We start from the raw sequence: 17,959 nt of genomic DNA, 5'->3' as shown, positions 1-17,959 counted from the left end.
TTGGGACTGTTTTATTGACATGAATCATTCACTGATCATACCGATAAATATACTACATGACCAAAAGTATGTGGACATCTGCTCGTCGAACATCTCATTCCAAAATCATGGGCATTCATATGGTCCCCCCTTTTCTGCTATAACAGCCTCCACTCTTCTGGAAAGGCTTTCCACTAGATGTTGGAACATTGCTGCAGGGTCTTGCTTCCATTCAGCCACAAGAGCATTAGTAAGGTCAGGCACTGATGTTGGGCAATTAAGCCTGTCTCGCAGTCGGCGTTCCAATTCATCCCAAAGGTGTTTGATGAGGTTGAGGTCAGGGCTCTGTGCAAGTCAGTCAAGTTCTTTCCTAAACTGTTATTACAAAGTTGGAAGCACATTGTATAGATTGTCATTGTCTGCTGTAGTGTTAAGATTTCCCTTCTACTGGAACTAAGGGGCCTAACCTGAACCATGAAAAACAACCCCAGACCATTATTCGTCATCCACCAAACTTTACAGTTGGCACCATGCATTGGGGCAGGTAGAGTTCTCCTGGCATCCGCCAAACTCAGATTCGTCCGTCGAACTGCCAGATGGTGGAGCGTGATTCATCACACCAGAGAACGCGTTTCCACTGCTCCAGAGTCCAATGGCGGTGAGCTTTACACCACTCCAGCCAATGCATGGCATTGACATGGTGATCTTAGGCTTGTGTGTGGTTGCTCAGCCATGGAAACTAATTTCATTAAGCTCCCAACAAACGGTTCATGTGCTGACATTGCTTCAGAGGCAGTTTGGAACTTGGTAGTGAGTGTTGCAACTGAGGACAGACGATTTTTACACGCTTCAGTACTGGGGGGTTAGGTTTAGGGTTCTGTGAGCTTCGTTCTGTGAGCTTGTGTGGCCTACCACTTAGTGGCTAAGCCGTTGATGCTCCTAGATATTTCCACTTCACAATAACAGCACTTACAGTTGACCGGGGCAGCTCTAGCAGGGCAGAAATTTGACGACCTGACTTGTTGGAAAGGTGGCATCCTATGACGGTGCCACGTTGAAAGTCACTGAGCTCTTCAGTAAGGCCATTCTACAGCCAATGTTTGTCTATGGAGATTGCATGGCCTTGTGTTCGATTTTATACACTGTCAGCAACGGGTGTGGCGGAAATAGCCAAATCCACTAATTTGAAGGGGTGTCCACGTACTTTTGTATATATAGTGTATATAGTGGTGGCCTATTGTTTTACACATTTGTAAATCAGTGGAGGCTGCTGAGGGGAGGATGGCTCATAATAATGGCTGGAATGGAGTCAATGGAATGGTATCAAACACATCAATCATGTGGTTCCCATGTGGTTGATAGCATTCCATTGACTCCATTCAAAGCCATTATTATGAGGCGTCCTCCCCTCAGCAGCCTCCACTGCTGTAAATCCTGTAAGAGCTACAGGAAACGAAGAACCACACTTCAATGCCCTGATTTCATCAGTAGGAGGAGCAGTTAGACACCTGATAAGAAAGGAACTAAAACGTATTGTATAGTTATTTTATTGTTGTCCACTAGGGGGATGTATGGATTCATACAGGTCAGGAGGGTTACCTGTTCTTACAGTGACTGTTTCACCAGCAACTTATCTTGGAAAATCATGTAAGTAGCACACAACAAAATACAATTTGAAGTTTAATACATTTATAAGTAAGGCAAAGTCAGGCTTTTAGATAAAATTTGCTTTATTGTATCACATGATACATAGCTACATTAGAAGCATTCTTTCCACTGCCATAATAACAGTTATATCTTCAATTGACATGGCACATTTCACAGTGTATGTTGATATATGTTCTCTTTATTTACAGTGTTGTCTCTTCCAGCACAACCTACTGTCCTACCTTCTGAACAGTTTATGCTTCAGCTGCCTTAATTTGGTGTCTCTGTTTCCATAAAAACTCCAGCAGTGGCCTGATGTTTCCATAAAAACTCCAGCAGTGGCCTGATGTTTCCATAAAAACTCCAGCAGTGGCCTGATGTTTCCCATAAAAACTCCAGCAGTGGCCTGATGTTTTCCATAAAAACTCCAGCAGTGGCCTGATGTTTTCCATAAAAACTCCATCAATGGCCTGATGTTTCCCATAAAAACTCCATCAGTGGCCTGATGTTTTCCATAAAAACTCCATCAGTGGCCTGATGTTTCCCATAAAAACTCCATCAGTGGCCTGATGTTTCCCATAAAAACTCCAGCAGTGGCCTGATGTTTCCCATAAAAACTCCATCAGCGGCCTGATGTTTTCCATAAAAACTCCAGCAGTGGCCTGATGTTTTCCATAAAAACTCCAGCAGTGGCCTGATGTTTCCCATAAAAACTCCATCAGCGGCCTGATGTTTTCCATAAAAACTCCAGCAGTGGCCTGATGTTTTCCATAAAAACTCCAGCAGTGGCCTGATGTTTCCCATAAAAAACTCCATCAGCGGCCTGATGTTTTCCATAAAAACTCCAGCAGTGGCCTGATGTTTTCCATAAAAACTCCAGCAGTGGCCTGATGTTTCCCATAAAAACTCCATCAGCGGCCTGATGTTTTCCATAAAAACTCCATCAGCGGCCTGATGTTTCCCATAAAAACTCCATCAGCGGCCTGATGTTTTCCATAAAAACTCCAGCAGTGGCCTGATGTTTTCCATAAAAACTCCAGCAGTGGCCTGATGTTTTCCATAAAAACTCCAGCAGTGGCCTGATGTTTTCCATAAAAACTCCATCAGTGGCCTGATGTTTTCCATAAAAACTCCATCAATGGCTTGATGTTTTCCATAAAAACTCCAGCAGTGGCCTGAATATTTTCCATAAAAACTCCAGCAGTGGCCTGAATATTTTCCATAAAAACTCCAGCAGTGGCCTGAATATTTTCCATAAAAACTCCAGCAGTGGCCTGATGTTTTCCATAAAAACTCCATCAATGGCTTGATGTTTTCCATAAAAACTCCAGCAGTGGCCTGATGTTTTCTTCAAGCTCTCTTTCTCTTATTTTCTTTGGAATAATGTTCCCTTGATTTTGTCCTTCTATTTTCAAAACCACACCTTGAACATTGATTTCAAGGTGGGGTTTTTTTCTTCATCAAAACAAGGCCACTAAAACTGGGCCGCATAATGAGAATGGCTTCTTTTGCGGTGATACTCACATAAAAGTCTCGAAACATTGGCACTGGAGTAATGAACACAAGGATTAGTATAGTGGAATCACATGTTTTAATGACTCTGTAATGGATAACTCCCAACAGATATCCATTGATTCCCCATTATGGAGACCATTTTAACAACATTAACCAGCGTAATCGATGTGTAAGCAAACAAATGCCATGATCAGTAATGAGATGCACTGTCTGTAGTTGTGGGGGGATCCATTTGGGTTGTGTTGTGCTGAGCTCAGTTTGGAGGGAGCGAGAGGTACTGTATTACAGAGAATGTAGGTCAGATTGTTGGAGTGGAGCAGCAGTGTGGAAGGAGAGCCACGTGGCCGGGGACTCAGACTGGGAGTCTTAAAGCAGGGAGTGCCAGGCCCCTCTCAGCCACCCATAAGACTGCTTTTTACATGCCTGCCCTCAGCCCTCTCTCCAAAATGCCTGAAATCTAGAGATATACCAGCCACGATCATGCCAAGGGAAAGTCAATCGCTTATTCATGCAAGCCGACCTACCAACCTAGTTGCTCCACCATCTAATGGGAATCTCATGACTGAAAAGGGAGTGAAAGAGGGCAAGAGAGGCAGAGGAGGGAAAGAGTGTGTGTGTGAGACTGGACGGGGTGGGGGGGGGGGGCCGTAAGAGAGCGGGAGTACAGAGAGCTGAGATGTGGGTTGTTTAACTTTCTTCTTGGCAGTGCTTTGTCTACACCATATGTGGCCTGGGGTCTGTTTTCAGGTAAAGGAGCTTCTAGCGGGAGGGAGACTGTGGCAGTGATGCATATGGGGAGGTGTGGCATACTCTGACACCCACAGAGGCCCCTCCCTTCCTCTTCCCTCCCTTGGCTGCATGTGGCTGACTCAACATGCTCTGCTATGGTGTGGTTTGGCCCATTGTGTTAGAGCTGGTGAGGGTATACCCAATACATAACTGGTACCACTGTTACACATCAGCTTGAAGTAAATCTCATGACACTATATTATTTACAGGACATGAAATAATATGATTGGATATGGCTGAGGATGAAACCCAAACATAATATGCTGCATTGTTAACCCACGACAAACACACACAACATGCAACCGCATCTATATAAACATGCCACTGCATTGTACTTCAAACTGTTTAGCATTGGCACTGCGCTTCCAGCTGACAACCTTTAGCGTAAAAGAAAAAATCACAACAGCAAATCCCCCCGGACTGAAAATACTAGCTGAGACTAAGAAATAAAAATAGCTAGGACTTTTGACACGGAAACTCTCTCATGCAGAGGATGTATCGGCGCAGACTCCTACACAGAGCATAAGAATGTGCCCTGGAGGCCATGTGCTCATTGCAGCGTATGGCATTAAAAGGGTCATACTGTATGTTTTCATGCTTGCCATGCTCAGATAGTAATGACCATGTCGTCATTGTTTAATATATAAGTAGTGGTTAGTTGCTGTTAAATGGGGGTTGGTCTTTAACTGTGGTATCGTGTGATAGTTGATGAGATGCTGATGCAGTCAGAACAGAACAGAGGACACAAGGCTTATCCCACAGGGAGATGTGAATGGCATCTGAAAAACGAATCGTCAGCGAGGGTGGCGGGGCGATGCTCCCTTCCACTTCCCCCGCCTTCCAAATGGAGTGACCTAAATACTAATCAGGCAAGAAAGGAAAACCTGTTAGGATTTGCCAGTTAAAAACAGCATGGGGGAAGACGAGGCCTTTGGCGATTCCTCTTTGCGGGCTCTTGGTGTTTCACAGCTCCACCATATTAATGGTTTTCTCACTAATTAGAAGACGTCTCATTCAAGTCACAGTCGAATACAGAATACACATATTAGAGAAATCAATCTAGGCTATGTAAAGCAAATAAATAATATGTGGTAAGAAGCAAAGAGACTAATTGAAAGGTTGAATTGCTTTTCTATTTCTGGTGGCTACAGCGACAGTTGATACATCTCGCATGAATGCTGGCATTATGTCTCCAGTCTTTGTTCTACCCTGTTGGCATGGCAACACAGTCAAGCCTGCTCTATTATCAAAGATGTGTATGTGTGTGTGTGTGTGTGTGTGTGTGTGTGTGTGTGTGTGTGTGTGTGTGTGTGTGTGTGTGTGTGTGTGTGTGTGTGTGTGTGTGTGTGTGTGTGTGTGGAAACGGAAGTAAGGTACATGGTGTTGTTCAGCCCGACGCAATAGCTGAGAGCTAGTCAACCCATTTACCTGTGACTGTATTCACGATAAAGCACTGCCTTGTGTGCATTATTGCTTTTTATTTAACTTTCATTAAAACGTTATTTTGATAAGTAAATTCATACAATTTCATTCTTCCACCAGAAGATATTGTCCGGACCAGTAGCAGTGCATGGGTAAAATCATTGGGGAAGCCAAAACAGAAAAAACAATCATATTACAACATATGTGTTCTGATAATTGCTTTGTTTGCTCTATAATCTGTTAGTTCATGCCTTGCAACCGTGATATATGCCTAAGGCCGAGACAATAAGAAGACAAGAGGCAGAATAAATTCAACCACACCTTTGTTTCATCCCGGATAAAGCACTAAATAAACTTCAGTTAGTGCTAAATACGGCTGCTAGAATCCTGACTAGAACCAAAAAATTTGATCATATTACTCCAGTGCTAGCCTCCCTACACTGGCTTCCTGTTAAGGCAAGGGCTGATTTCAAGGTTTTACTGCTAACCTACAAAGCATTACATGGGCTTGCTCCTACCTATCTTTCCGATTTGGTCCTGCCGTACATACCTACACGTACGCTACGGTCACAAGATGCAGGCCTCCTAATTGTCCCTAGAATTTCTAAGCAAACGGCTGGAGGTAGGGCTTTCTCCTATAGAGCTCCATTTTTATGGAATGGTCTGCCTACCAATGTGAGAGACGCAGACTCAGTCTCAACCTTTAAGTCTTTACTGAAGACTTATCTCTTCAGTAGGTCCTATGATTAAGTATAGTCTGGCCCAGGAGTGTGAAGAGGAACGGAAAGGCTGGAGCAACGAACCGCCCTTGCTGTCTCTGCCTTGCCGGTTCCCCTCTTTCCACTGGGATTCTCTGCCTCTAACCCTTTTACAGGGGCTGAGTCACTGGCCTACTGGTGTTCTTCCATGCCGTCCATGGGAGGGGTGCGTCACTTGAGTGGGTTGAGTCACTGACGTGGTCTTCCTGTCTGGGTTGGCGCCCCCCCTTGGGTTGTGCCATGGCGGAGATCGTTGTGGGCTATACTCGGCCTTGTCTTAGGACGGTAAGTTGGTGGTTGGAGACATCCCTCTAGTGGTGTGGGGGCTGTGCTTTGGCAAAGTGGGTGGGGTTATATCCTGCCTGTTTGGCCCTGTCCGGGGTATCATCGGATGGGGCCACAGTGTCTTCTGATCCCTCCTGTCTCAGCCTCCAGTATTTATGCTGCAGTAGTTTATGTGTCGGGGGGCTAGGGTCAGTCTGTTACATCTGGAGTATTTCTCTTGTCTTATCCGGTGTCCTGTGTGTATTTAAATATGCTCTCTCTAATTCTCTCTTTCTCTCTTTCTGTCTTTCTCTCGGAGGACCTGAGCCCTAGGACCATGCCTCAGGACTACCTGGTATGATGACTCCTTGCTGTCCCCAGTCCACCTGGCCGTGCTGCTGCTCCAGTTTCAACTGTTCTGCCTGCGGCTATGGAACCCTGACCTGTTCACCGGACGTGCTTGTTGCACCCTCGACAACTACTATGATTATAATTATTTGACCATGCTGGTCATTTATGAACACTTTAACATTTTAACATTTTGACCATGTTCTGTTATAATATCCACCCTGCACAGCCAGAAGAGGACTGGCCACCCCTCATAGCCTGGTTCCTCTCTAGGTTTCTTCCTAGGTTTTTGGCCTTTCTAGGGAGTTTTTCCTAGGGAGTTTTTCCTAGCCACCGTGCTTCTTTCACATGCTTTGCTTGCTGTTTGGGGTTTTAGGCTGGGTTTCTGTACAGCACTTTGAGAATATCAGCTGATGTACGAAGGGCTATATAAAAATAAATTTGTTTGTTTGTTTGATCACAGAAACCGGAGAGCAACCTCTGTCTGGTGAAGCCCACAATTTAAAAAAAAATGTAACCTGTATTTAACTAGGCAAGCCAGTTAAGAACAAATTCTTATTTACAATGACTGCTTACCGGGGAACAGTGGGTTAACTGCCTTGTTCAGGGGCAGGATGACAGATTTTTACCTTGTCAGCTCTGGAATTCTATCCAGCAACCTTTTGGTTACTGGCCCAATGCTCTAACCACTAGGCTACCTGCCGCCCCAAAGCATATTGCATGTGACAAACACTTACATGACCTACAGCATGGCCAAGAATGTTCATGTTGGCCTCCCAAGTGGCGCATTGGTCTAAGGCACTGCATCGCTGTGCCACTAGAGATCCTGGTTAGAGTCCAGGCTCTGTCACAGCCAGCCGCGACCAGGAGACCCATGGGGTGGTGCACAATTGGCCACGCGTCGTCCGTGTTAGGGGAGGGTTTGGCCGGCAGAGATGTTCTTGTCCCATCACGCGCTAGTGACTCCTGTGGCGGGCCGGGCGCTGACACGGTCACCAGGTGTACGGTGTTTCCTCCGACGCATTGGTGCGGCTGGCTTCCAGGTTAAGTGGGCGTTGTGTCAAGAAGCAGCTTGGCTGTGTTGTGTTTCGGAGGACGCACGGCTCTCGACCTTCGCATCTCCCGAATCTGTACGGGAGTTGCAGCGATGGGACAAGACTGTAACTACCAATTGGATACCATGAAATTGGGAAGAAAAAGGGGTAAAAAAATGAAAGAATGTTCATGTTTCCAACATTTTTGGACTACTTAACAACTATTGATTTAGAACCACAAAGAGTTACTGCAATTCGCAAAGAAAACAGGAGCTGACTCCAATATTCAGCACCATTTCAACATCGAATCACCTATGCTTAGTCTAATACAGTGACAACTAAAAGATACCAAAAACAATTTAGTCAATTAGTCAATTTAGTCCAATCAAAGTAAACTAAATATGATGTGGCTGTCCATCGCTCTGATTTGTGTGTGTGGGAGTGTGTGAGTTAGTAAGTAGCCTAGAAAAAACATGTTGACTCACCCTACTTGTGGAGAATCACCAATGCCATCATCATGTTGACAAAAAGGTCTATGACTCGTCATACAGTACATGCTTTTATTTTTTGTTGTCCTAGTCCACCTGGCTAAAATACTTGTTCCCTATCCTAACTTCCTTTCATGGGCAATGTTAGCTAATTAACATTATCCCTCTACATCTAGCAACATATTGATTTTCCTTCCTCTCAGTCCAGCGGCACAATGTATTTTATGGTTGGATCAGAATTGCCGTTATAATCATTGGCCAGTACGGAGAATTAAGTAAAACCACAAGTCCAAATCCCTATCTCCACCCATGGCTAATTTAGGAAAGGGACAATTTTATCTAGCTAACTAACCACCGGAGGACAACAACACAACTAGATGCAACAATTCAAGTTGTTTCTATCATGATGTATTTCTCTGTGATAGGAGTGAAGCCAAATCCAAACTGGTCTCCCTTGACACTTTCTTTGGTGCACCAGGACCATTCACAGTTGAACTCACTCAGTTTAGCTCAACACTGATAGGCTATTATTATTATTTTTTTTATTATCAAGGGAGGCCTACACATACAAAGATAGATGGCCTACACATACAAAGCTATTTTGCTTGCTCGGATGCTTTCTCCAGTGAAATACATTCAGCCTCTTGCAAATTTAAGGAAAATTATGAAAACACAGAGAGATGAAAGATAACATATGTATGTTTTTTTCTTTTTTTCTTGGTCAATTGTTTTGGGAAGCCTGGCTTCCCTCAGCATTCATGAATACACGCCACTGATCTGGACTAAAATCTGGTTGTTTGTTCTTTTGGTCATGTTTCTAGACACAACAGTCTTTAATTCTCTTTGCATAGTTTCTATGCAAAATGACTGCTCGTCCATTCTAAACAAAATGGTTGCTATACAGGCTTGTCACTTGCTAGCTAGCTATCCAACTTCAGCTAACTCAGTCACTTCAAACATTGAACCTGGATAGACAGTACATTAGCTGTATTTTCATTTTAGTTTTTTTCTATTGGTATTTATTTTGATTTGTCCATGATATTGACGTTATTGGGTGATTTTGCCTAGTTCAGAAAAAGTTGTCTCACTAAATGCTAGGCTGGAAGCAAGGGGAAATCATATGCAAGTTGAGATAAATACAAGACATGATTCGGACAGCAACATGAACATGATATTCTTATGGTGGCACAGTGAACTGTTAACAGGCATAGTGTACCTGTGAGTATAGCACGGCTTGGAACGCTGCTTGTCCAATCAGCATCCAAGATCCAAATAACCAGTTTTATAATTAAGTGATAACGCCCGAGAAGCCTGTGTTTATCATCCAAACACCGGCTTTGGGGGTATTATCAGTTTTATACAACGGGCTACCAATAAATTGAAATAATGATTGACATATTTTCATTAAAAACATTATTTTGATGAATTTATTAATACTATTTCATCCTTCCACAAGATATATTCCGAAACAAATTTAGTGTTGCTACCCAAGCCGGCTGGTCGTTTGTTCTATCGGTTCGGTTGCCAGAGACGCGACCCAGTATCTATGGACGCGACCCAGTCTTTTTGTTCTGTATCTATGGACGCGACCCAGTCGTTCATTCTAAATGTTCTATTGCCATACTGGCTGGCAACGTTCTTATCCCTTGCTTGCTAGCTAGCCAACTACGACTAACTTACAGCCAGAATAACAGCAAAGTAGGTGCATTTGCATTTGTTCAAGTTGTTTTCTAGTGACATTTATTTGGATGCATCCATAACAATGAGGTAATGAGGCGTGATTTTACCTGGCATAGAAAATGTGCTCACTGGACACTGTTGTTCAGAGGAGTTAGCCAACAACACTGCTAACACAATCACTTCAAACTGAAGCCTGAAAGACTGAAAACTAGCTGCACTTCATTTGGTTTTACCTTTTTTCAATTGACATATCTTTGTATATATCCATAAAAATGATGTCAGTTGATTCATGATTTCGACTGGCTAAGAAACGCTGCTTGTCTGTCTGTCTGTCTGTCTGTCTGTCTGTCTGTCTGTCTTCTGTCTGTTTTGTCTGTCTGTCTGTTGTCTGTCTGTCTGTCTGTCTGTCTGTCTGTCTGTCTGTCTGTCTGTCTGTCTGTCTGTCTCGTCCCGACTTACCACACGTTCATTACTATGGGACAGCTGGAGATCGAATTTGAATATTGAAACAATGTTGCAAATTTCGGAGAGACAGCAAGGTTTATACAAATCTCCACTGTTGAAAACTAAATGTTAGTCTGAAAGAAATGTGAGATAATGTCTAGATGCTTTTTATAGAGGAGATCAAGTTTATAAATAGCCTGGCTGGGCTAATGAGACAGTGGATTGCATAGTCAGATGGAACAGATAAAAAAGGCATTTTAACCTCATAGATTTAGCCGGTGGTAACTTGTAGAATAGACACAGGCTGGAATGTAGTTTAACCAATCAGCATTCAGGATTAGACCCGTTGTAGACGCGTTGTAGACGCGTTGTAGACGCGTTGTATAATGAACAGTAAGTAGTACACAGCTGTGGACTCCAAGATTTTTTCATAGTACCAGTTGTAATGCCATACAGAGAAATGGTGATTGCTTCACAGCAAGGGGGGGGGGGGGTTGTTGGGGGATGAGGGTGCTTTGACATGTGAAAACCATAGTCTTTATAAAGGAGAGAATCTTTTCCATTCATCACATACACACCCATCATCTCCACCAACAATCATATCATTTGTTATTAGGTCAGAGGCAATTATACAATGTCCTCTCCCACCCCAGTGGTCTCCAGCTCTGGCCCCCTGAGACAGTGGTTTTCAGAAGAGCACATTACCTTAGTGATTAATTCATTCAGTGTTTATTTTGGTGGACTGGCCACAGGTGTTAATGAACCAGGCATGTTGTTTTGAATCCACTCTTCAGGTCTTTTACATTAACAATGTACTAGTATGATCAATAGTGGTCTCTCTCACCACTATGTCCCTGGGTTACCTCATGTAAATAATCAATGGAAGGTGTCTAGAATCTTTATGTATATTTCAGAGAATTTAAGTAACGGAGCTTTACAATTGATCTCCTGCATTAAAGGAGCATTTTATGTGTGTAGCTCTTTTTGTGTTGGTGAATCAATATGTGAATTGAATGAGAGCTAAGGAGAGTGTAGAGAGGAGCTGTGGAGGAGGGGCCGTCTGTCTCACCATAATGAAATAAGAGACCATGCTGCCGTTTCCCAGAAGCCATGTGACTGGTTGCCATGGGAATGGTGCATAGAAACCCACTTCACCCATCATTGATTGTTCAGTTGCAATCTTGGGTCCAGAATTACAGTCACCCCTGAGACAAGAGGTTATATTTCATGCCAGACTTCTCCCTTTTTCCGTCACGTGCTCCAAAAAAACAGATAATCTTCAAATGTTTTGTTTGGGCGATCAGTGACTAAGGAGAGTAGGACTGGATAACTCCCTGAAGGGGTAGCCACACAGGATTTTGTTTTCTCTTTGTATAAACACACACTGTTGTCATTGTGCTGTTAGTCCTCTCAAACGTTTGCTTGCTCTGTGCCCCTCTCCCTCAAATCTCTGTGAAAAGGGAAGTGCTTTGGAGCCCCAGACATTTTCCTCTAGGAGCTCTGCGCTACTCCAACCAAAGGGTGGATTTTTTTTGTGCATTGCATATTTGGGTCTGCTGTGAATGACCTATTTTCCCTGAATGATTGCCTAACTTGTTCTGTGTTCATAAAAGGGAAAGAGCAGCAATAATAGAAATCGAATTATTATATATTATTATAAATTACTCAGAAATTCTTAACAGAGATGTGTTCTTTTGAGAAGCCGACCACAAATAACGCCTACCCCATTTTACTTCTTAATCAACAGCAGAGGAGTTATCATATTAAATATAATTGGAGAAACTTTGTCTGATAAACAGTTATTAGCAGTATAATGTTAAATGTGACCATCTTAGTGTGTTGTTTTCTGAATATTGGAGGTGAGAGAAAATCCAATGAATTATAAGTGGGACACCTGGAAATAGGAACTGAGATGCAAATCAAATTGCCTCCTCCCTGAATCTGAAAAACCTGCCGGGGAATATTTGCATTCTCTGATTTAGTTGATACTCTTATCCCCAGCGACAGGCCATAAAATAGCGTAGAGGCATACATGCGTAACAACAGGAGAAGATTTGAAAGCCACGTTTGAACACAATGAAGGCACTTATGTAATGCTCAGAAGAAATCATTACATCCCCAAATGTAAAGTAAATTGGCTAATCGTTGATGTTAATGCCTACTAAGTTAAAATATTTCACAAGCCCATTGTGAATTATGTAACGTTAGAGTATATATTTCCATTGTAAATTAGGTTTGAATCCAAGAGCTTAAACAGTGATCGTTCCCTGGCAGACTAACAGTAACACTGTTATTCAGTTTTGTTTTACGTAGCATAGTAACTCCCCAAGAACCATTTGTGCATCTGGCACCTACACAAGGAGTCTGTTCTCTAGTAGCAGCTTGGCTTCAGCCTTCTGATTGTTGGCATCAGGGACAGGCTAACAATGCTCCTCACAACCACACTGGGTCTGCTGTAGATGGCTGGTATAGCGCTAGTGTCGAGATACAGAGTGGTCACCTCAGGTGGAACAACACCCTCGCCTCGCAGTGCTGTGGGAATGCATCTGCAGATTCTGCACCATGCCAGGAACATCTGACAAAACAAACCAAAACCTCCAAACCCACTCTGTAAACAGTATGGGAATGCATCTGCAGATTCTGCACCATGCCAGGAACATCTGACAAAACAAACCAAAACCTCCAAACCCACTCTGTAAACAGTATGGGAATGCATCTGCAGATTCTGCACCATGCCAGGAACATCTGACAAAACAAACCAAAACCTCCAAACCCACTCTGTAAACAGTATGGGAATGCATGTACTACTGGGTAGGGCCATTTGGTAAAGGACATAATGAATGTTGGTTGTGACAGATGGGGTTGTGACATGTTTAATAGCAGGATGTTCTATCATCAGGTTTGATTGTGATGAGGATATAAAGTTGTCTGATATTTCCAACACAAGAGACATAGAGCAATGTAAATGAGCTCTTTCCCATCTCTGTAATATAGTCAGATAATTACACATTTTTGTAACACACCTGTTACCGATTTTGAAAACGCTGTAAATAAACCTATTTTGTCAGGGCACACGCCAAAACTGTCCTCTGTTTTGACTCTGGATCTGATGAGATTAAGTAGTCTCAACGCACGTACACTCTGCATAAACATAAAATGTTTTGGGAACAAGGCCATAGCTTAGGGGTCGCTTGACGCAGAGGCTGTGTGCAGAATGATGAATGTGCCATCATGACTCTTTGTTCCATAACCAACCTTCCTGGCTGGAACACAATGTACTGTGCCAGTGTGGGTGCTAGTCTCAGACCTCTTTCATTTAAGCCCTAATGACCTAGAATGTTCTCCGGCTATGTGTCGGCACCGCAGTTTGATGCTGTACTGTGCCAAGCCGGACAAGTTGTAAAAAGGGGGAAGGAGGGAAACCGGGGAAAGAGAAAAAAGGGGTGGTAATGTGAGGTAGCTATCACCCTCAGGGACACCCTGGCCGTGGAGAGATGCCACAATGGGATGTCACCATGTTGGGAGTGCTGTGTCGTGTTACTCCCCTCCACACCACCCCATACAGAGTCCTTGTTACAAAGGACCAGTGACACCTCCCATGGCCACAGGCTCCAGAGGATTAACTAGACTGGAGCACCATGTAGCAGCCCTCTCCTCTCTATCTGCTATCTATGCCCACAGCACAGGTATCATGGCTGGGTAGTTTTTTTATTGGTCTACAGGAGAGTCTTGTTGTTGAGCTCAGCTCAAGACCAGGATACTGGAGACATCTTTAGCTCAGGGATTCTTGAAAGACAGGACAATCACAAAACGCTATCTATTCATCTTCAGAAATGTTGGTAAATTAGCTTTTATTGTTTTAAAGAACTTACGAATGAGATTGGTGTGTTTTTTCACTATCTAATCATGGCATGGGCTCCCGAGTGGCGCAGCGGTCTAAGGCACTGCATCTCAGTGATAGAGGCGTCACTACAGACCCTGGTTCGATTCCAGGCTGTATCACAACTGGCCGTGATTGGGAGTCCCATGGGGCTGCACACAAGTGGTCCGGGTTAGGGTTTGGCCGGGGTAGGCCGTCATTGTAAATAACAATTTGTTCTTAACTGACCTGCCTAGTTAAATAAAGAATACATAAATGGGGTTGTTAAATGACAGACATGTATTTGTTTGAAATCTCTCACTTGATGTTGTCATTTGAAAGAATGTTTAAATTTTTTTTGCAAAACACTATATATCTGCCTCATTCTCTGAAAAATAAGTAATACTCCAAGGTTTTACACAGTCAAATATAAGAAATAGCCTACCTACATTTTTTTGTAAAGAAATGTACAAATGATACATTTGTGACATCAATATACAGTGCATTCGGAAAGTATTCAGACCCCTTGACTTTTTCCACATTTTGTTACGTTACAGCCTTATTCTAAACATCATGATTTTTTCCCCCTTTAGAACATGAGTACTCTTGTTGCACTACATGTAATGTGAGAACATGAAGAAGGGGACCTTATGGTGTAGCCAGCCCTGCTCTTTCCTGATTCATTTAGGATTTTATACAAATCTGACAGAGTTGAACAAATCTCCATCAAATTTGTTAGGAATCACCGTTTTGAGAGAAATACTGTATTCTTTGAAGTCATAAGATTGTTGTCCAGTTAATATTCATTATTGTCAGTTTTTATCATTTTTAACACTTTTGGAGAGTTTGAAATTGAGATCCTTTGCTCCGGATAAGGGCATTTCTGGGCATAGAGCTGACATGAAAATGTATAATATTGAAAATATTGAGAAAATTCTAAAAGCAAATCTTTCCCCTTATAAAACAATATTATCACATTTTCAACTACAAAAATAAGTTTCCCTGCAGGACAAGGATTGTCTCGACTTTCAAGAATCCCTGAACTATAAAATGGATATCTGAATTGAGCAGCATTTACTGAAGTGTCATGTGCTTTGTTGTATATTGTGGTGAGCAAATGATTGAATCCATGTGTTATGCATGGCCGTACTACTTTCACAATGCAGTGAGTTTATCTTTAAGATGGTTGGCAGCACTGTGGTAAATCTGCTCAGGGGAAGAATAACAATGTGACTGTGCCACATTGATTGAATGCTGCCTCTAATCTCAAGGATGCCTTTCCTTTGTTATTGTGTGTCAACTGTGATTACAGTTACCCTAAACCTTTAAGCTACAACTCCTCAGATTACAAATCTCAAGTGCAAACCCATTTCAGTCTTACAGTGTATCCATAGCTCATCATACAGCAAACATGTATCAGTGTGTTTGTATCGCCTTGCTAAGCCTGACCCAACATACACTCCATTATGTTTTCCTTAAAACCTTTTGGGCTAAATCAGGGTCACACAGAGTATTTCTTGGTAGTCTTAAACAAATCTACTTTGAAACAAAAGTATACACCTCACACATGGTTATGGGCTTTAAAAAAGAAGACACCTGTGCCATGTCAGATATAGAGTTCAAATGTATTAAATGATGAGTTTCCATCCCAATATTACACTTTACATACATCACAGAAGACTGAAGTACAACAAAACCATTTGACATAGAAGCCACTAGGACATTTGACTGTAGGAAAGGGCTACTGACACTCATGAGGCCTTTGCAGTATGTCAAGGGAGGTCGTAGAACTCTGATCCCCTGTTACTGATGGTTCAGGGAGATAAAGCAGATGAGGTGAGGCTGGGGTCTGGGGGCGGAACCTGGTTACCTCCATAAGCAGGCCAGCCCTCTAAGCCGCTGGTTCCTGGAACATGCTGTCAGACACACACACTCCCTGTCACCATGAGCTCTTAGGATCCTACGGTACACAACAACACTCTATTTATAGTCCCCTGTCCACCTCTAAAGAGAGACAATAACAGAGTGTGGGTAAACCTGTTGTGGTCAAAGACATTGTACTCCCAGGATGGAACCTGGTAATGTATGAATATTGTTGATGGGATTAGAGGGATTTTTCCATAATGCCTTCAGGACATCCCTTATTAAACCTGTAACACCACTACCAAACACTGGATTAGACAGGTTTGATATGAACCAAACTGTGCAAATTAGCTAGACTGTTGGTGCTTTGCTTTTACAGATGTAGGATCTTAATTTGATCACCCTGTTGAAGGAGAAGTTTGTAATTTTCACTTAGACATTTCAGATTTGAACCTGAAATGTATCATCCCCTACAAAAATGTCCATTAATTATAATCCCATAATTATTCACATGTCCTTTTGCAGCAGGACTGTTTTCCTGCTGTAGCAAACTGGATAAAATGAAGATCCTACATCTGTGAATGCATCTAAGATACTGTAACATAATCATACAGTGTTTGTTTTAGATGAACTAGAAACAAATGTAAAAAAAACAACTCCTGAAGTTCCAGTGTGCCGTTTGAGGTAGTGGCTCTGATCCCCTGACTGTGTTCCTTCCGTCTGTACCTCCATCCTCCCTGACGCTCCAATTCACATCCAGACATGACGAGGACCTTGGATCAACAAAGCCAATAATAACATGTTCACATATCAGTAGTGCTGTGCTATGACGGAATCATTTTTTCCCCCAGTTATTAAACAACTAATTGACCGAAGTCGGTTAAATTACTTGAATTCCATTTAGTTCGTTTTTTTGGTGAGCCCAACCAATGTTGTGTTTTCATGCTTGGCAAGGAAAGCCAGGTTTCCACAAATATTTTACCCATACATGTTTTAAATTATAAATGATAAAATAATATCTTTAATCTCTCTCTGTGTTTGCATAATATTCCATCAATTCACAAGTGGCTGAATCTCACTGAAGAAATCATCAGAGCAAAGTAAACTAACACCCTCTGTCTCAGTATGTGTAGCCCATGTATTTTTTTATTTAACTAGGCAAGTCAGTTAAGAACAATTTCTTATTTACGATGACGGCCTACCCCAGCCAAACCTTCCCCTAAGCCGGACAACACTGGGCCAATTGTGCGCCGCCCTATGGGACTCCCATTCATGGCCGGTTGTGGTACAGCCCGGGTCTATAGTGACACCTCTAGCACTGTGATGCAGTGCCTTAGACCGCTGCACCACTTAGGATATTTATTTCTTTCTTTTATTTATTTCACCTTTATTTAACCATGTAGGCAAGTTGAGAACAAGTTCTCATTTACAATTGCGACCTGGCCAAGATAAAGCAAGCAGTTTGACACATACAACAACACAGAGTTACACATGGAGTAAAACAAACATACAGTCAATAATATAGTAGAAAAATAAGTCTATGTACAAAGTGAGCAAATGAGGTGAGATAAGGGAGGTAAAGGCAAAAAAGGCCATGGTGGCGAAGTAAATACAGTATAGCAAGTAAAACGCTGGAATGGTAGATTTGTAGTGGAAGAAAGTGCAAAGTAGAAATAGAAATAATGGGGTGCAAAGGAGCAAAATAAATAAATAAATAAATAAATACAGTAGGGGAAGAGGTAGTTGTTTGGGCTAAATTATAGATGGGCTATGTACAGATGCAGTAATCTGTGAGCTGCTCTGACAGCTGGTGCTTAAAGCTAGTGAGGGAGATAAGTGTTTCCAGTTTTAGAGATTTTTGTAGTTCGT

This window comes from Salmo salar, chromosome ssa10 (assembly GCF_905237065.1).
Source record: "Salmo salar chromosome ssa10, Ssal_v3.1, whole genome shotgun sequence".
Lineage (NCBI taxonomy): Eukaryota > Metazoa > Chordata > Actinopteri > Salmoniformes > Salmonidae > Salmo > Salmo salar.
Note: the sequence above shows the minus strand (reverse complement) of the source record.